Genomic DNA, 22,156 nt, shown 5'->3' on the forward strand with positions numbered 1-22,156 from the left:
TCAGTTACTTACGAGTATATATGTACGAGTATTAGTATTAGGCTCGAAAATGTCGCGTCGCGTTCCTACAAACGACAGCCAGCGGCGTGGCACGGCCACACCGAGAGTCACTCGCAATCGCAGCGCGAGTACGCGGCTATCCCATTTTTCCACTCGCACTTCAGTCGCTTTTCGTCGTTTGCTTTGTGTTTTTATCGATATTTATTACATATTTATTTTTCACTGTAAAGTGTAGCGTATATTAACATTTGTAACGTTGTAAAATGGAACGTACATAAAAAAAAAGGTCGCGGTGACAGACGCAGACCGGCTGACGAGTGAGGGAGGAATTGGAATTGACAGCGATAGCGAATAGAAGAGGCGAGCGGTGCGGTGCGGTGCGGTGTGATGCGATGCGGCGCCGCGCCAACCAAACGCGGAATACTCGAGCTCGAGTCGGAGTCGGAGTCGGAGTCGGAGTCGGCCGTTGATAAGCGTGCCATTGCCATTGGCACGACGCGACGCGACGTGACGAAGGGCAGGCGACGAGGCGAGTACGGCTAAATAACGCGACCGGCCCCGGCATCGAGTAAAATAGCCGACAGCCGAAAGACGAGAAACGTCGCTGATAATGGCGATGATGCGATAATTACGTACAAAAACGATAGCCTACGTATCGCGTATCGCACCCAACTATACCCTCTCCCCCTCCTGCCCCCCCCCCCAGAGGTAGCGTACATTGGTCGTATTCGCTCATTGCGCATTACGCGGTGAGAGGAAAACATATATGTACCTAGGTACATATCGTATACCTAGGCTTACCCCACCTAGTAGGTACTTGGGTTTTGACGAAAATTTGCGAGGGAATTGGCCTCGTCGTCGCTTCGAGTAGAAGACTACCCACCAAATTTTGAGGTCCCCGGCTGTTTAGTGGTCTTAACCGAGACTACTCGGAGGGGTCATTTTTGAAAAAATCGCGGTTTTTGCCACTTTTGGGAGCTCCTGGCGCAAAACCCGCCTCCACTCGCTTATCAATTTTAGTCAAACTTGTCAAACTTACTAGCCACGTGAGAAGCTTAAATACAGGTAAATCTTCGTATCTACTACGAGTATAGGTATATCTAGAGCCGGATTCTTGTCTCGAATATGCTCCTGGCGCAAAACCCGTCTCAACTTGCTCGACAATTTTTGTGAAAATTACCAATTTTACTCGTCATACGGATTCGGCTTAATAAACAACTATTTTTCATCCACCTATCTAGTACCTCTACCTACTACATATACCTATCTGAGTTTATTCGCAGAATATGCTCCTGGCGCAAAACCCGTCTGAACATTTTCACTCAGTTTTTTCATACGTAACAGCGATCGACGGATCGGGTCGCTATTTCCGGATTCGCGTCCGTTCCCGGATCTTCTGGCTTCTTCATTCTTGTTTCATCGAATCCAAAATTCGATACCACGTCTGGTCCTCCACCATACCACCAACCACTTGTAGATTGATTGACAGATCGTGAAAATTACGATTTCTTCTCAACTCGGTATACAGCACTCTTTTCGACCATTCAAAATTAGGTACGTTTACAAAAAAACAACGAGTACTAGACTGGATTAGTATTCGGCGAGTTGAAATATCCAGATAAAACATTTGTTTGCCCGCTCATTTCAAGACGTATATAGCTACTTACTTAACTATACCTACCTACCTACCTACCTACCTAGCTAGTGAGCGAGTGCCGGAAAAAATTTCGAGCAAAAAAAAAACAGAACTCGAGCAGTTTGGTCGAAAATACTCGTATTGTAAAAAGTGCGGTGATGGCGTAGTATTCCAACCCGCTGAATACCTATACGAATCCGGCGTCAGTTTTTTGTAAAAAAAAATTTAACGGTGGAAAAATAATGCTAGGTACCTACTAAGATACGTATCAAGTTAACGATAAGTCGTAATTTTTGTCAATCGTCGATCATGAAATGCTCGGTAGAGAAGTGGCCGAGGCATTGCTAAGATATTACTAAGACGTACGAGTAGGTAGGTATCTATGTACGAGTATACCTACTTAAGAGTGACAGGAATCTACGATTTTTTCAAAAATGACCGTACTTTCAGGATCGCTAGCTCAGTTTCCTAAGCGGTTGGGTGCAGCTCAAATTCTTTCCGAGTAGTCTCCCACTTCCACTTGAACGAAATAGGTAAGCATCTTTGCCAATTGTCGTAAATATGCGGGGTAGCCGGTAGAGCGGCTTGAAACCACCTGCGATCGAATCAGCGTGCTGAAATCGGTGTACGAAAGACCAAGTTCTAGCATTCCTAACTACTTTTCGGATAATACATATTTTGTGAAAATTTCAATTTTCAAAAATCTGCCGGAGACTCCGAAACTACTCGAAACATTTTGAAATCAATTCCAATCGATTTGGGGCGTAGAAAGTAGGGTATTTGCTAAATTTCAGCTTTCCGAGTCAATGCGATAAATTTTGAGCCTTTTTCTCGTTTTTGGCTAGATTTAATAAAAATTTACCACGCCACGCAAAAAATTGAAAAATTGTCATTCAACTCGTGAAATGATGGCTCGCGACGTCGCGAGTCGCGATACGCGATACGCGATACGCGACGAGCAAAAGGCGCTGTGTCTCTCGTTCCTGCAGTTCAAATAACCAATGTCGCGCCACGGTGAGAATTAAGGTACTACCTATATACGCGTAAGTACTGGCATACGAGTACCTACAACTACATGTATAGCTGACGTATGGTACTAGCTTCGCAACTGGAATACTGGAATACTGGTATACACGTATCTACGAGTACTAAACTCGTAATACTGTAATACTCGTATATTATTACTACACGCAGCTTGGCGCATTTGGCTGTTGGCACGCTCAACTTCCTCACCACTCGTGTTTCGTACATACATTCTTTAGTCTTTACTCGGCCAACTCGTGTATCGTATCTACATACGTACATCAGCTATATTCTACTCGTACATATACAATATACATACGTATACGTAGGCTATGTAAGTACATTATGTACTACTTATATCACTGATGGCGTGGCGATAGAAAAAGAAAATTACCTTTCAAACTGTTTCTTCGTCTACGGCATTATTTAAACAATTGAACCGCAACTCAAACAACGATATACTCGGATCGACAATGGTACGATTTGCGGTCGGTGCCGCCGTCGTTACGGCTGCTGCGGCGGTCGTTATTGCGCTTCTTCCTCGCTGGTGTCGCCGTCACCTTTGCCGCCATTGGATGCGCCGCGCCGATCTGTAAAAATGATTAAATTTCAAATCGTTAGTCTGAAATAAACGACTAGATTGTTATTGTTACTCATCCCTCGGCATTTAAATTAAAATCAAAACTTTATTCGCGATCGAGGGAACTCTGCAGCTCCCAATTATTGCCTCCCTATCTGCAGTCAATATTTTGAAAAAGCTATAAGAAACGAGGCAAGCCCCTCGAAAACTTGGCGAGCAAAGTGACACGTGCTATTTCTAACTTGTCGATAAGTAGGTATAGGTATAGGTATGTATTTGGGTTGAAAAAAGAAGCCAATATTTGACCAACACGATCGGCACTTTCAAAATAACGACAATCGATAGGTAGTTAGTACGCCGCTATTTATACAGTTTTAAAATTATTTTCAACTTTTACGAAAATTTGAGGCTTTTAAACTTAATGCCATGCCGCGCCGGTCTCCCACCTCTCAAATCTCTTTGAAATCGCATTTATAAAATTTGTTCGATGAAAAAGAGGATAAAAATAATTTTTGCCGTACTTGTTACGATTTTTTAACGGTATTTTTCAATTTCTTCGTTCATCGTAAAAAGCTAAACTTCAACTTGGAAAGTTCAGTTTTGAACCTTTTATATAGACTCGATTCGAGTGTTGGATCTATTTCGTTCAAAACACCGCGAATAGCTATATAGGTATCTATTTTTTTGTTTCAAGTTTAACATCAGTCTCGAGATAATTAGTCTTCGTACATAGTTCAACAGTCGAGTAAGAAATGGCATTGGCACAGAAAAACAGATTGGGTGCGTAGACGTAGACGTACGTAGTACGAGTACCTAGTCGTATTCACCACGAACCAAATGGGTACCTATATATGCAATTTTATTGGTACCAAGATTTTTGTCTTCTTTCTGAAAAATATCCAAAAAATATAGTCTCTCGGACTTTTACGACTCGCCTTTCTTCGCGAAGAGGTTTTCGCGACGATGTTGGAATCCTACCCCGCGCCGCGCCGCGCCGGATCAATGTTTGATACTTAAGTATGTACGTCTATGTACCTAAGTCCAAGTAGGTAAACGCGGAAATGCGATACGTATGCCAGTATGCCACGCCAGAGGTGAGAGCTATTTTTTCGGCAGTCAACGGCTGTCAGGAAAAAACAACCCATGCACAATACCTATGTACGAGTAGGTAATAGGTATGCTTTGTGTCGTCGCCGTCGTCGTCGTCTTGAATTTTTGCGCACTTTTATCGCGTTCATTCGATGCGAAATGTACATAACCCGAACCCGAACCCGAACCCGAACGTGACTATACGCGGTGTATTTTTTTTTTCATTTTTGTTTTTTTTTTCCTTTTTCGCCACAATACTCGTACTACCCCGATTAAAGGTTAAATAAAGAAGGAGAATGAGAAGAACGAAGAACGAAGAACGATAACGAAACTATACAGCAGCACGCGTACACACAAAAACGAGAATAACGAATCAAGTTACCGGCGAAGCGGCGCGGCGCGGCAGCGATGGCGTAAAATGTTGCGACAGGAGGGGAAAGAGCAAAAGCGAGAGGAGAGCGATAGGCGGCAGGTGGCAGGTGGAAAGCAAGTATGCCAACTGCCAAGAAGGCGAAAATGCTAAGAAAATTAACGAACGCGACGCGACGCGACAATACTCGGCAATCTACAGTAAAAATACGAGTACACACGTACTCACAGCACAGTGCACAGTAACGTAATGCTAAAATACGTGTTATAGTATGCGATGCGATGCGATGGCTGAAATGGCTTCTCGTATTTCTACGATGTTATTTCATTTGCATATAGGTATCTTCATCTCGTGGCTCATACAGGCAGATAGGTGCCTTATGCAGTGCAGGCATTGACTTTGGCAGTCAACCATAAGCCCAGTTAACAGCCAGCTAGCCAGCCAGCCAAGTCTGATGTGCTGAAACGCATGTATGGGGTATGGGGTATGGGGTTTATACCTACGGTTAATGTCGCGTAGTCACCAACTCTACGTGTTCCCTACCCCTATCCACCTGCCCAGTGCCCTCTTAGTACCTGCTACAGCTACCTTCTAGGTTACCGTAACATAACATAACACAACACAACACAACACACCACAACACAGCACAACAAAACTGACTATAACTATACCTGCTTATTTCTTCGCGGCAATTTTCAATCGATAACGTGACTGCTCTATTCTATCGTCGCTCAGCGTAGCCTCGTCGTCGTCGTCGCCGTGGTCGTGTGAGGGAGGACGACGTGGTCGCGTATTTTTATTTCCCATACCTACCTACCTACCTACCTACCTACCTATGTTCTACAGTATATATACGAGCAGATAGATAGATACATACATACATAAATGTACGTATGTATTTATGTACCTGCAAGTACAAGAGTATCCACTCTGGCATACGCGATAGCCAAAAGCGGGATTACGTTTTTATACGAGCCCTTCTCCCCCTCCCCCCCCACTCGTCAGTGTGTTCGAATATGTTATATGTTATACATACGCACATACGTGTTTTCCAACACTTCTGTCGCACAGCCCCCTGTCCCTGCCATTCTCTTTCGCTATCGCTGGTAATTTCTGCTCGTAACAATCCGCTTTACCTATTCGCATTGTTACGAGTATAAATATTACTTATACACCGCCGTAGGTACCTTACCTATAGGTATTCGTACAATACGTACGTAGTTCAATTTTGATTATGTGCGAGCGCGAGTGCTCGTTTACTTTTGTACTTTTTGGATGGAAATTGGGAAGGAGAGGTAGAGGGTGAGGGCGCAATAATTGTCATCGCGTACAGTGCATGGCGATGGCGATGGCGATGGCGTCTACTGCCGTTATTTTCGCCTTTCTTCTGCTATACGTACGCGAGTATTTTTGCATCGTATCGCCCGCGGATCCGCTTTTGTTCTCGCTCGTCAATGTCAACCAACTTGACTTGATTTGAAACGTCAAAACGCTAACAACAAAAAAAAAAGAAAGAAAAAGAAACGCGTCCTAAATTGTGTTTTTGTTCAAGTCACCAGTCACCAGTCACCACGCCGCGGCCGCGGCCGCGGCCGAGTCGATACCGTACGTTGTTGCTACGTAGTTTGCGTGTTTGCGGGGCAGTTGGCAGTAGGCATTCGTCGTTGGCAACTTGCAATACCGCCATTAACAAACACCAATCACCGAACGTTAAATGTTGAAGGTGAAACATTCACTCCGGCAAAGAGTTAACATCGAACGAGGATGCATTTTTAAAATACGAGTACCTACCTACCTACCTATATGTACATGCACTCAAACACTTCACTAATCTGAATATTTGATTAGTCGATTAGTCGATTAGTCGATTAGTCGTGCAAACAGATAACGTTTCATTACCGTTGATCTACACATAAATGATTAACCATAATCAGACACCTGAAAAGTACGTACCAGCTACTTCAAATCAGATGTATACGTATTACTCGTATCTACAATCGACATATCCTATACTAACTCGCAATTAGTAGGTATTATAGATACTTATAATATGTAGGTATCTACGTACGTACTACGCTGTAACGCGACACTACACCGCAAATCGCAATACCACAGTACCACAATACGCGTACACCCGTACACCCGTACACCGTACAACAATCAACAAAACAAGCAAACAATTACGACACGACGGTTGAAGAGGGACTCTGCGACATCACGTCGCGTCACGTCGCGTCGCATCGCGAAAACGCAACAAATACGATTATGTAATGTACTCGTACCTACTACCTAACCGATTAAGGGCGTAGGGCGTAGTTATCGCGATTTAATACGCCGTGAGATGTGTCGCAGTTGCGATCCTTTGAGCCACATTTTCAAATTGTAAAATCCTTCCCTCACTCGCCTCCCGTCAGTGTCCAAGGCGCTCGCTCGAGCTCGACATGATTACTCCGCCATCGCCATCGCCACAAGCGTGTGGTAGGTAATTTTGGCGAATGGAACGTACCTACTCGTACAAACAATGAACGCGATTCAACTTCAACTTGATTTCTTAATCTTAAACGTTCGTGTTTTCTCTAACCAGAGAAGGATCGACTCCATGCTGGCGGGGGGGGGGGAGAGAGGGTGTACCTATCGTGTAATTTTGTCGACAAAAACTAAGATTTCAGAATTTTGAATAAGAAAATGGTACGAATAGGTAAATAATTGGCATTTTTCTGGTTTGGGTATTAGGTGGGTACTTAGCTACCTACGTCTTATTTCTGTAATTTTTCGAGTTTAATTACTTATTCTATTTTCTACATTTTTGAAATATGTATCTCGAATGGTCCGAGCGAAGCGAGGGCCAAAGCTTCGAATAATTTGTACCAATTGATCGAAAAATAGGACGACTTAGATTTTAACGAAAGCGATAGGTTTTTCTGATCTCGACATTTTAAAGATCGCGATTTATTCGACGGTTTTTTGAAATTCCAAAGCTCGTACTCGCCTTTTTCCAAAAAACCAAAAAAAAACCAGTAACTTAAATAATAACCCAAAAAGCTCGAAAGAGTGAACAAAAAAGTGACAAAACACGGGTAAAACATTTTGATGCGGAAAAAAATCACCGAAAAAATAACGACTTATCATTTTTCATAAAAATCTAAAACTGAACATCGATATAGTAACTTATTGTACAGTTTTAGAAAAAAGCCCAACTTTTGGGCGGTTATTGCCGAGAAAGTTTCTGTCGAAAAAACGACAAGTTAGAACAATTTTTGATAAACGATCGAGAGTTGGCAATTTTTAAAAATTTTTGGCAAAAAAAGAAAATTTTCGGCAATTTAGGCAAAAAGGCGGGTATTTTTGACAAAAAAAGTAGACTCGGATAATAATTTCGACAAAACGCGGAGCTTTTTTAGCAATTTTTGGCGAAAAAACGAGAATAATTATCAATACGAGCCTTGGAAAATTTTTGCAAAAAGCATCGATCGACAAAAAGTGATACTTAGGTGCTATTCGGCAATTGTTGATAAAAGATAGAATTTTTAGTAAGTATTTTTTTGAAAAAAAAATGAAACTTTTAGGAATTTTTTGCGAGAAACGAGGCTTTTTTGACACTCGAAAAAGTGATATTTGTCACTATTTTTTTTGTAAAAAGCGACGAAGCCTCGATTATTTCAGTAACATTGTACGTAATTCCGTGGTTTGCAGAAGCGCGCGTCTAAATAATTATCGTTAGTCGAGACGTGTCGAGAGCTGAATTTTGTACGAGTAGGAAATACACATATTAGTACCTAGGTAGAGGAGAGGTACGTAGATTATGGAACGTGATTTTTTCATTAAAAACATCTTTTCCAAGGTAGGTATAGAGCGGCTCGAAAACGCAAAAAAAAATTCTTCGTCGAGCGAGTATAAATAATGGCTACGTACTCGCCTACTCGTATACTGATATGCACAAACATGCGAAAGTAAGTCGAGTGTTTTTTTGTTTTCGTTCTTTTTTATTATTACTCGTATTTATCTTTTTTAAGCCCTTTTCATACGCGAAAAACGAAACATTTTCAAATTAAAACTCGCTTATCGACGCGACGCGACGCGACACGACGAGATTACCCAGCCTGGCTCGACTCTTTTTACGTCTTATTCTCATTAGGTATGTTCGAGTACGCAAACACGGTACCTACATACAAGTGTCGAGAAACCATATACCTCACCTCGTCTCGTCTCGTCTCTGCTTCATGCTCGCTTTACGCTTTACGCTTTACGTTTTACGCAAACGTAAACGTAAACGTACTTGTCTCGCGAATTCGAGTGGGTGTAGTGTAAGCGAGCGTTAAGTACATACTCGTACGTAGTAGGTACCTACACGTAGTTATATACTCGTAACTGCGCTTCTAATTAGCGTCTACGACGACGACGACGCGATAGTAATCGGCTCGTAAATATAAATACAAATAGGTAGATACGTGTATATGTACCTATAGGTACTCGGTGCTGGTACTACTAATAGGTACTCAAGTACTTACATCCGCAACGAGAAACGGAAAACGAAAAAACACAACTTTTTACCCGAGATAAAAGCAAAATTAGTGTACATTGCACATTCGCCAACCCCTACCACCCATGGCAGTACGAATAGCTATAATATTATGTGTATACCCTATACCTTCTCTTTTTTGTTTTTGCAACCCCAACCCCTCCTCCTCCTGCTCCTCTGTTCTTCTTTCTTCTTTCTTGTACGCTGGTAAATCGCAACAATTTCGTGTTTGCATATACCTACGAGTACTACCTACTTACCTCAACGTATACCGTCTCTTTTCAACTTCTTTCTACTATTTCTTTTCTTTTTTTTTTTCAGCATCTGGCGTATTCGAAATTCTATTTATAACACCCGATCGAGTTACTAAAAAAATTAGCGATGGTTTCGAACGCTTGTAAAGCCTCCGGTGGATTTTGATTTTTTCTTCTTTTTTTTTCTTTCTGAAAAATCTTTAGCTTACCCTAATCAGTAATCACTCGCAAAAAATTAAAATTTTGAGTTTAAAACCGGCACAAAAATATTTTGAAAATAATTGCGCCTATATATATCGATCGAATGGGTCACAAAGATGATAAATGTGGCTTTATATACTCGTAGGCGCCGAATTTCATTTTCACTCTACTTGTAGCGGTTTTTTTTTCAAAAACTAAATGATCCAAAAATCTGCTGGAGGCTTCAGAACGGTTCGAAATCATCACAAACCAACTCGAGAGGTCGGAAATACGAGTAGGTACTCGGAGCACAAATCAAATTTCCTCTTCCTACGTAAATTTGGTGAAATGTTGATTTTTTTTCCTGTTTTGGCCGAAATTAGAATTAGAATGTTTGAACACGATTTCATTTCGGCCGCCACGCCACGCCACGCCACGCCACGCCACGCCGCTTGGTATACCTACTCGGCTACTCGTATTTCCCATTTCAAGTTTCGACCAATGTGTGGATTAAAATGCGCGGTAACCTACCACAAAGGTGGCATAGGTAATTAGACGAGTCGACCTACTCTGATTAAATAATTTCAGGGAGTCGTTTTCAAGAGGTGGTCATCTTTTTAAATACGAGAGTACATTTTAAAGCGCGAATAAACTCGCATCTGGAATTGTGGAATTTCGTTTCATTTACTAATGCTACCTATCAGGCCGGGCAGTAGCACGGCGAGGGGGTTGGGAAAAAGAACGTCGCCTCTACCGCAAACGCCTACTCTTCTGAGACCAACAAACGCGAAAATTTGTATCTTTCAATCTCAAAAACGACTGCACCAATTTTAATGATTAATATGTCATTTTGAAGATCTTGACGAGCTTATCAACATACTAAAATTTGAACGTTGTACGTTTAATACCAAAAGTGCACGAGATCTTCAAACATGTCGTTTTTTCACCGTTTTTTTTCTCAAATTTCTTCAGCACACTTTTCAGAAAATCTGCTCGGTCAAATTCAACGAAATTTTGCATGGTGGTGTATTTGTACACAATAACGGTCACTACGAAGGGATTTTTGAAAAAATGAATTTTAACTAATTTTTTTACGAATTTGAAATTTTTAAATGCTCATTATTCAGAAAGTATTGTTGCAAGTGAGCTAAAACATACAAAAGGCACTTCTCTATTGTTTTAGTAATCTATATTCCAAATTTCATTCTAAATGATTCTGTTTAAAAGTCTGTAGCTTTGTTCAAGTAACTCAAACCAACGTCAATTTATATCAATCAGAATAGCCGTTAGATTTGAAACGTATCATAAATGTACGTAGCAGCGCATTCGGCGTTGTATGGAGTTGAAACGCGCGCTCGGCAACACAGTCCAAGTGGCGCATGTCCAAAGCATCGGCTTACTGTTCAAGGAGTCCTGGGTTCGAATCCCATCTGTACCTTTGTTTAAAAATTTTTTCAAGTTGGATTTTTTTTTCAAGTATTTATTTTTTTTATTAAAAAATTGTTATCACTGCGTTTTATATTCTTGAATTTTTCGACCTTGAAAATTGGTTCTGCTTTTTTTTTAATCCAAAAGAAATACTTTAAAAATAAAAAAAGTCAAAATTTCACCATGATAAGCTAGAAAGCTGAAATTAGCAGGTTTATGAATGTTGAAATTTCCACAAAATGTTACCAAATGAAGTCAGCATTGTTATATGTACCAGACAAACGAAACATTGTAGCAAAAATCTGATGACTGTGATCCGAAAGAGAATTAATTTCTCTAGGTACAGTTTTGTTTGTCTAGTTTCAAAATTGTAAAAAAATGTCCTTGATAATATGCAAAGAACTAAATTTTTTTATTTAAATTTTAAATTTGGAAATTTTCATATTGTGTAACAAATGGTATCGCGCTAATGGGCCAAACAGACTGAATTATATTCTTTAGTAAATTTTTTCAACTGTATAGTGGTTCTATTTCTCAGTTTCATCTTTATCATAATTTTTCAAATTTTTCTTCATTTGTTTGGAATTATGCTCATGTTCGCGATGAAATGAAATTTAATTTGATTCGAGTTTGAGATTGCATCATTTTGAAAGAGTAAGGATTTATTAAATTGATTTTAATTTGAATTTCATTCAAGTATACATATTTTTGTATCAAACTGCAAAATCCAAATCAGCTTCAACAAGCAGTTTTTTTTATTTTTAAATATTCATCAGTAACTACTTTCAATAAATAGATCCTTTTGGTCTTTAAAACTGATCGTTGCATTTCATCGCGAACACAAACATAGGTAGTCTCAAACAAATTTATCAGAAAAAATTGGTGATATCCCCCCAAAAAAGTACCTCACGGTAAAAAAAAGGGGGTTTTGAAAAAGAACACGCTAGGAAGACTTGTCATGCATGTCATCATCCAAAAAAAAAAACTTACAAAAAATCTTTACAATTAGACGACTAGGTATTGAAAAAAATGATCTGAAAAAAATGACCCAAAACAAAAAATTACTGATATCTACTTTGCAGGGAGTTGGAGAATGATTGGTTGGTACATACTTACCTAAACTACGTAAGTAGGTACCTATTTCAGATTAGGCTGGCGGCCATATAAGCAACTGAACAGTTTCTATCATTTTACAACATGAATATTGCATCGAATTTTCATTGCAAAATGAACAAAAATTTTCCAACTTCCGCTCACTTTCTAATGATGACTAATCAAATTTGATCATGGATACTTCATGAATGTTGGAAATGGAAATATACCTACTTGTCTGAAGAAATGGGCGGAAGTTGGAAAATTTTTGTTCATTTTGCAATGAAAATTCGATGCAATATTCATGTTGTAAAATGATAGAAACTGTTCAGTTGCTTATATGGCCGCCAGCCTAATCTGAAATAGGTACCTACTTACGTAGTTTAGGTAAGTATGTACCAACCAATCATTCTCCAACTCCCTGCAAAGTAGATATCAGTAATTTTTTGTTTTGGGTCATTTTTTTCAGATCATTTTTTTCAATACCTAGTTGTCTAATTGTAAAGATTTTTTGTAAGTTTTTTTTTTTGGATGATGACATGCATGACAAGTCTTCCTAGCGTGTTCTTTTTCAAAACCCCCTTTTTTTTACCGTGAGGTACTTTTTTGGGGGGATACGTATGTCGTATACACTGTATACTTATGTACAGGTGTACAGTGCCTCGGACGCGTTCTTTCGAAACAGGCGTCCGATGTGCGAAAATTGAATTAATGCTGGCAATGGCAGGTCAGCCAGTGTAAATAAATACACATACCAACTTACGTACATACGTATGGGTAGATAAGTAGATGGGTATGTAAATGTATAGTGGATACCATAGATGCTCGCATCTACGAGTACTATACGAGTTAGTATAATGTATAATGTACAATGTACATGCTCGTATCACTAGTCGGTTTTTGGTGGGCTTCTACGTACGAGTACATTATACGAGTACGCCGTACGCCGTACGCGTACGACTCGACCGTCGACGTATAGGTCGCTGTCCGCTGCTACGAGTATACTCGTACGAGTATACACAATACACAAACACATACGAGTATAACCTTACGAGTAATTTCTTGCCTAGTGCGGTCGCAACCGTAGCAATTTCGGCGGAGCAGCGCCCAACTCGACGTCGACGTGCTTGCGCTTCGCTTCCTTTACCTACTAGGTAGTAGGTACTTACTCGTATGGTTTGAACTTGGAGGAAGAGATGGTTAGGTAATGTACCTAATAACGAAAAAGTGAGTGACTAGGTACCGCCTCGGATCATACGTACTTGCAGCGAGTAGGTATATGTACGAGTATTTTTCGTTTTTGTTGTTGGTCGAATGCGCCAATGCGGAATACATACCGGTACGAGTAAGTATTGGTAAGAAAGGGCTAAAAAATGCCAAAAGCTACTCGTAGGTGCATTTATTGTGGGGATACCTATAGACATAGAGACTATACGTAAGTCGTCTATTTATATTGCATTTTTTGCGTTGCACGAGGCATGTACAAATACAAATAAATACGAGTATACCTATTACCTACTTCTTAATATGTGTACAGTACACCGGAAAGCAGTAGGTATGCCATGCCATGCCATGCCACACGGTTTGCTTTCAGCGTAAAAGCGTATCGCTGGCGAGCTATGACGTCACACCAGCAGCCAAACGATCAATTTTATGCCCTGTTACATAGAGGAATTCCGCGGCCCTCACCCAGCCCGCTCGCGCTCCAACACCAGCGCCAATATACGAGAGTACGAGTACGTTGTAGCGTAAAGTGTACAGTAAAAAGCGTACGTACGATAGCTTAAAGTGGATTTACGACGCGACACCGACACCGACACCGCCACGCCGCGTCTTGATTCCAGTTAGCTGGGCGATTTATCTTACCTTAAGCTAAATTCTACATCCTGATCTATATCCTATCTGCGTCATACGAGTATCTACATCGAAGCTAGGTAGCCGTAGCCGTACTCGTAGGTAAGACGGCGAGTGCTGCGCATCGTGCTCGTGGTACTCGTACCTACACAGTACACACATCGCATTACCAACGACGTATCGTATAATACGAGTACCTATACCTATACCTATACCTATACCTATATACACATACACACAGGTACTCGTACATAATACGAATACGAATACGACGTAATACGAGTATGTACTCGATATACGTACTTACCTTACATATTCTCGAGCAGAATATTGAAGAGTGCTGCAAAAAAAGATTGCCAAACATCGAATACAGGACGTAGTTTTTTGCAATTATGTACATCCGTTATAACGCGCGTTCGGTAGAAAATCGCAACCCCCCTCTCCCCCTCGACTCTCGAGTTCTCCGAGGAAATGAAAACCGAATTTGAAACCATTTTTTAGATATGGCAGGCACGCGCCGAAAATGTTTGCGTACGCGTTTAGACGGCGACTTCACGCGGCGCCGATCTAAACACGCGATAATTCGACGATGATTTTGCTCAAAGTTGGGCCCATTTTAATCTTTACTATAGCTATACATTATTCGTAGGTAGTAGGTACCCACGCGTAGAATGGCGTAGGTACATATCATTTTTGCACAAATGCACAATACTCGTATTGGTGTATGGGTCAGTTGAAGTGAAGAAAAACCGAAAAAAAATTGAAATTGTATAGATTCGCATTCGCATTCGCATTCGCATCCAGTTATTCGACGCGCCAACTCGAGCATTACTTGCGCGTATTTGCGGCGAACAAGTTAAGCAATAGGTAAGCGGTAAGCACTTGAGAACTCGATTCCACGTACTTCGTATTTACGGCAAACAGGTTAGGCAATTTTATTAACACGCTCGGCGTTCGATGGTATTCACGTTTATTGCAGGCGCGGCGCGGCATTCACTCGTACGTCTACGTAGTACCTACGTACCTACGAGTACACGCCAACTGTTACTCAATACTAACTCGTTTCCTACCCCTCTCCCTTGACCTTTTCTTAACTGAGCTTTTCCAGGGTACAATTTATCCACCTTTTTCTGTAGGTATAATATTATACTTTGCGTTGTAGAAATTTCTGATACCAATCTCCATAAAGAAGAAGAAGAAGAAGAAGAAAGTATCGTGGTCTTCAGTCTTGTGACAAATTTGCAGCGTGTGCTTTTCAAGTTAAAACCCCATCAGTTCTCTACAATGGAAGCGGGGCGGGGCGGGGCGGGGCGGGGCGGGGTGGGAGGGGTGTTCAAAAGTTGCGAAATGGAGAAATTTGAATTCACCTAGGTACAAATTTCCTTAAAATGCTTCTACGAGTAGCTACAATTCCGAAAAAATAGCGAAGAATTTTCTGTCACAGTAAGTACTGCCAGCATTTTGACAACGTTTACGAAAAGGTAGTTTTAATACCAATTGAAAAATTGCGAGAATACTGAAAGTGGTTTAGAATCGAGCAGGCAATGATAAACAGAGTGAAGTAAAAACTCAAATCACCTATAGCCTACCTTTTCTATTGGGGGTTGTCTCAGAAATTTTAGTCCACAGTTAGGTTAGGTTAGGTTTTAGGTTAGGTTAGGTCAGGTCCGAGTCAAAGAACATGCGTGATTTCGAAAATGGCGCAATTTCGAGTCCTCTTTGCTCCGCTTCTATTGGCCTCGGAGCCCCAAATCTTTTCTGGTGTATTTTCAACTCCAAATTCGCGATAGGTACAAATACTTTTTTTTGCATGTCACGTCACCTTGACGCATATACCCTATCAACACAAACACATACGAGTAAACAATATACACTTATACAGTAACTTATATATGTACTGTGTACTGTACTTATAGTCTTATACATATTGCTCGCTTAACGTCCTGCAAGTTGAAGTTGTCAAATGTATATCTGGAAGCGATTAGCGATGAGCGATGAGGCACTGGCTTATGATTCATTTATGCGATGGCGAGTGTACGGAGCGCATGAGAAGGACGACAGACGTACATACTGTACAGCGTACAGCGTACAGTGTACAGTGTACAGTGTACGGTGTACTGTACACTGTACTCGTATGTGTTCGAAGCACTTAAGGAACGCTTAACCTATTTTATTTTAATATGTAATTTGTAATTTTTAAACGGTCGCGATTTTACCTAGATTTTGCGTTCGCGGCGACTCAGGCTACGACGAGTACCTACCTATATTATTAGGTATATTTATTATAAATTACGCGAGGTGGTATTCGTACCTTCCACGCCAAGACGCGCCAACATATGAAGAAGGGTTGAGGCGAGGCGAGACGAGACGAGACGAGGTTTTCTTTCGTCCTCGCTCTCGATATCGGCCTGCTAGTGCTAGGTCACGCGATTTTTGAATATTTTGATTTTTGAACATGGAGCGCGTGCAAAAGCAGGTTCAGCTTCAGCGGGCTCGCGAGCAAACACCGCGCACCGGTACAAGTACATACATAGGTAGCTGCAACCTTGAGCCATTGTGGAAAGCAAAATACGAGTACAAAATTTGCATTTCTTTTTCAAGTAGGCGCTTATATGTATGTACTCTCGTAGTGTTGAACGCGCGACAATTCACGCGTCACGCCTCCGTACGAGTACCTACGACCTACGTACATATACCACGAGTACGAGCATAAGTACAGCCAGTATACAGGTATCGTGCAAATCAATGTACGAGTAATTGTAAACGATAGCGAAATCGCGAAATTACGAGTAGGTACGCTGTTTTTCAAAACCTCGCTATAACAATATCGCTCATAATTTAAAAAAAAACAAAAAACAAAAAAAATACTGCGGATAAAAGCCCCATCTTCGAGAAAATTGTAGCTCCGGAGGTGCCCCTCGAGATAAAATATGGTTCCTCAAATAAGAGGCATTCTCTAAAAAATAGTGGTTTTTTCGCTCGAGCACTTTATGTACTCTGCGATCTAGTACATACCTATTTCGGGAGAAGTGGCCCAGTTCCAAAAGATAGTACATATTTTAGATTCTTCATCGACCCGAGCCATTAGGCGTCATTTTCCCCCAAATACCTAGGTTGCATAGAACTTCCCTGGTAGTAGCATCAACTGCGGAGTTGAAATTTTCTTCGAGTGACTTCCAACTCGAAACGAAGCTCTTCACTCAATTTGGTCAAAATGCTCTCATGGTCTGGCTTTTTTTTTTGCGATCCACCTTAATAAATAGGTATTAGGTACTCGTAGATAACTGCAGGATGATAAGCTACGAGTGAATAAGCTCGAATGCTTTACTCATTTACGAGGGAAAAAAACACTAAAACAAGATATGTACGATGGAAACGGGGAAAACAAATGGTGGCTAGGTAAGAACGTACGAAGGTATTTTTCTCAAAATTATTCGGTTGATGAACGAACGGCCGGCCGGATGGATGGATGGATGGATGGGTGGGTGGGTGAGCGGGTGCATGGATAGAGAGATGGACAAATGAACGCTTAAAACATGCGAAATAAAAAAGGCCACGCCACTGTCGCCGTCTTCTCCATGTAGACGCGAATCATCCAAAGGCGATGGTTTCGCTTCACCTCTCACCTCACCTCACCTCGCCGACTGCAACCGCGCAAAAAAGTCGTAAACTCGCGAAATAAAGCTCGAAAGATGACCTAATTTAAGGTTGTACGAGTAGGTATAGGGTATACCTACTGATACTCGTATGTACAATACAAGTACGCAGTACGCGCAAACGATACTCTGGAAGGTGCTTTCGTTTTCGCCCAAATCGGTACATCGCGATCGTTGTCTCGCAATTTCTTACTCCGTTGATCAATTTTTTTTCCTTTGTTACGAAGAAAGGTTGATTCTTTCTCTCGTTCACGAAGGTATACCAACGTAAGCCGGAAGGTACTCGTACTTTTTCTCACTTATGTACACCTATCTATAGGTATACACATGCACCTTATGTACAGTCGAGTCTACAAATTTGAGAACTCGATTTTCGCTATCGCTATCGCTGTCGCTGTAGGCGAGCATTTTGTTTTAATTTTCGAACATCTCACGTACCTACCTATACTCGAACAGCTCGAAGCTTCGTACGTGTATTACGTATTTCGCGAGTGTAGGTATAGGTATAGGTAAACCATCTGCTCGATATAATTACGTACCTATCTTTGAGAAAAAGGATAAGAGAATATAGAATAAGGATAACTACTTGAAATATTCGTAAGAGCAGAGTAGGCCAAACAGTGTAGAATTGGTTGCCAAAAAAAAAAAAAACAACTTGAAAACCTTTATAAGTTTACCTAATCGGTACGCGCGCTAAAAATCGAGTACTACGAGTAAGTACATACTTATGTATTAGTATTTGGCTCGGTTTACGCAATTTTTCCACATAAACGACGCGATGCGACAGTTTTTTCCTCTCTATTCGAATGGCGATGGCGGGTCCGACAATTTCCAATGCTAACATTTGCGACTCTTAGAGCTAGTACGAGTGCCTAATACTCGTACGTATATACGTAACCTATACTCCTAGATAGGTACCTAGACCTACGAGTACATACGAGTATAAATGATGCAGGCATTGCGCCGCGCCGCTCCGCGCTGTACTGACGTAAACGATACGTGATATTGTATATCAACAGCTCGAACGAGAAGCAAATTTTTTCTGTGTACGTACATACTACGTACGTACTCGTAGGTAAGGTATAGGTAGGTAGGTAGGTAGGAACGTAGCTAATTTTCTCTGCTAAACGAACGCGATTATTGCTTTTTTGGAATTCGCAAACGCGGTTAAATACTCGTATACGGTACTTCTACTTTTACCCTGTTCGCAATTCGCATTCGAGTTCGACCTTAATATACGTACTCGTACTCGTACTCGTACTCGCACACGTAGCATGAGTAGCATGACTAACCGACATGTTGATAAATTTGCATACCCTGCAGTTAGCCTTAATTTTACAACCGATCATTTCCTCCGTATTTTAGGTACCCGTATAGGTAATAGCTTTGCATAACCAGTTGGCTTCACTTGTATACTTGTAGGTATACATATTATACGAGTAGGTACGAATATACGAATATACGAATACCCGCGCGTTGTTTTAAACAATTTTATTTCTCTTTTTACGATTAGCATTAGGTAGGTACACTTTGATAACTGTTTCGATAAGTATTCGAAATTTCAACAATAACCTCGCCATCGCCCATTTTCTAAAATTTTAGTACCTACCTACCTACTTATTATATTTTGCGTACATATATGTGGGTACACTCGCTTTGTATAAATACGATATTTACCTACCATACGAGTATACCTACAGAGTGCGCAAAAATATCGTGAGCCCCGAAGAAAGTTTTTCATTAAAAATATAGGTTGGCAACGTGAAATACAATAGATGCATATGACTGTCCTGTTTTCGCCTGCTATACTGCTACAGACATTCGAAAACAAGCCAACGCAGTGTGTACATAAGGCAAAACACCTCTAAAGACCTGCATTATCCGATTTTATCAACTTGGCAATACATGCATGAACGAATCGAGCTCCTCACCTCTCTCAAAGTCAACGAAAACATTTTTTTGATGGCGGGAAAAGTCTGGGGAATATCTAAAAAACATACACTCGAGTGGGGAGCTCTCCTCAAAAAATGAAAATCGAATTACAAGTCTAAATATATAAGTCTTTTTCCAACCTGGTGGAGTATATACCTTCTTCTCATGGCCCAGCAGTAAGCTGCTGTGAGAACACGTGGAAAAAATGGAGCGAGCCCCTGGCTAGTGCGAACCTAAGTCGGTCCGCAAATAGTCAGTGAAATATCATGGGCTGCGTAATGTACGGGGGCAATCTATATATACATATTACATATGTATCTACGTGTATAAGTAAGTTGGTAGGTACCTTGTTTAGAAACTGAAAAGGCTGACGCACGCTGCTACGCTGCCACACAACAATACGAGTACATAGACATACACTCGCGTGAAATTGTCTATACCAAGACCAACACCGAACACGACACAATACAATCGGATACGATACGATACGATAGAACATAACACAACACCACACGTACCACACAATGTATGTACATACAATCTATAAACCTATACGAGGCAAGAAATCAATGCGAATCGTGCGAAGCATTAACTAAGTAGTAAGTACATACCGTACGTAATTAAGAATACAGCCAATCAAAACATAAATAGGAAACAAAGCCGAATGAAAACGTTGATTTTTAAACGGCAACCGAACCGCCTTTAAAAAAAAAAAAAAAATGTTTTATCGGCGCCCCATTCTAGAACACAGCGAAGCAAAATAAAATACGAATCGAGCCGTTAAGGTGCAAAAAAACACCCGCAAAAAAGGCTAGACATTTTTTTTCGACCACACCCAAGGCACGTCAGCGTCGTTGTCAGCGTTTTCTCGATCGAGGAATTTGATAGTACCTATGTTGGGATGCACAAGACGTATTGGGTAATGGTACCCAGGTAACTACGAGAGCTTAGCAAGTGGTAAATGGTAGGCCGAGCCGTACGACGAGCAAATCGTATAAGTAACAAAAACCTTCACTCCGGCATCTTTCAAGATCAATGCGCCGAAGTTATATCTCACGAGGAACCGTCGAGTGAGTAATACAGGCTCGTGTAAAACGTTGTCCCGCCCCGCCCCCCTCCACCGCAGATCAAGTATCTATTCGTATAATGCGGTACAATCGTGTACTGAACCAGTGGGGAAAAGCTCGAAACTTATAATCATCCCTGGTCGTTAGGATGAATCGCGAAAAAAAAATATCGTACAATTTTGGTCAAATTCAGCGAGGATGAGTTTAATTTCGAGTTGAAAGTCGTCAGAAAGTACCTAGGTACATATTTCAGAGCTCTTGCTCGGAAGACGCCCCTGGCCGAAAAGTTCTCAAAGAAGGCGCCATTTCGAAAAAAATCGAGTTTTTCTCGCTTTTGCCCTGATCCGATCTTTTTTTGAGGGCGAGGGGAGGGAAATGGCCCGGTTTCAAAATCCATTTTTTTCAAAAGTGACTCTATGTAGGTACTTTGAGTAGATATACTACTCCTGTCTCAGACTTGCGAACGGCTTCGGGGCTCAAAATTTTTCTCGGTAGTCCCTTATACTCGAAGTAAACTTTCTCGTCAATTTTTGTCAAAATGCTGGATTTTTTTTCGATCTATCCGATATTGAACAGCGGGATAGCGAGAACCAGTTGATTAACACTTTGAATGGCTACAGTGAAACTGGCATACCAGGTAGACATTGCAGACAATTGGAAGGATACTCGTATTTTATAGCCGAATAAAGGCGAGGAGAAAGAAAACACGATGCGATCGACACCATAGTTGGGCGGCGCGGCGACGAGGCGAGGGCGAGGGCGAGGGCGAGGGCGAGGGCGAGGGCGCGGGCGCACCTAATGGTAAATGACGGCAATGCGAAAAGAAGAGGAGAGGGGGGGGGGGAAATAGAAATAAAGATGGAAAAGAATAGTTCTCACGTCGAAATTACGTGCGAATTAACGACGCGACGTGATAATGGTGAACTCGTAACTCCGCGAGAAGAAAATCACACGAATGGACTCGGATGGGCGCGGGCGGTTGGTGGAGGAACGAGCCATAGCCATCGCCATCGCCATCGCTAGCCACACGCCGTAACCGACAACCGAACCCGAACCTTTCGTTTGGTAATGGTACCTACCCTACCTACCTAACGAGAACGACGATCGCGTTAATAAAATTGCCTATCGATTCGCCGTAAATAATAACGGCGACGAAACTGACAGGAAGAGCTGTTTTAATTCTTCTACGACTAGGTACGGTACAGTACAGTACAGCAGGTTTGGTTGGGGGAGGGGGATGGGGGGGGGGTCATCAGCGGGCAACGGGCAGTGGGCAGCGGGCAGCGGGCTGCACGTAATTAAAGGATATACGAGCATGGTCGATTACCGGCTGATTTCGTTTTATTTTTCGCCCATCGCCCATCGAACCAACGAACCAACGAACGCGAACGCTCGCAATATATCGTCCCGTCCGCGTTGTTCGGTCAGTCTGTCTCGATCGTCCGGTACGTACGACTACGACTATACGAGTACGAG

The 22,156-nt window shown here is 41.5% G+C and overlaps 1 protein-coding gene across 4 annotated transcripts in view; it reads right to left on the minus strand.

Annotated features, from left to right (window-relative positions):
* Window positions 1–22,156, minus strand: part of pHCl-1 (pH-sensitive chloride channel 1) — a 46,904-nt gene that overhangs the window by 17,676 nt on the left and 7,072 nt on the right. For 2 of the 4 annotated variants that reach the window (XM_065347631.1, XM_065347627.1), the window contains exon 2: window positions 3,054–3,249. The gene's annotated coding sequence lies outside the window, so the exon portion shown is untranslated. Of the gene's footprint in view, window positions 1–3,053; window positions 3,250–5,369; window positions 5,546–19,959; window positions 20,145–22,156 lie in introns of those variants that run through there. The other 2 variants (XM_065347629.1, XM_065347630.1) reach the window with 2 other exon arrangements.

This window comes from Planococcus citri, chromosome 2 (assembly GCF_950023065.1).
Source record: "Planococcus citri chromosome 2, ihPlaCitr1.1, whole genome shotgun sequence".
Taxonomy (NCBI): domain Eukaryota; kingdom Metazoa; phylum Arthropoda; class Insecta; order Hemiptera; family Pseudococcidae; genus Planococcus; species Planococcus citri.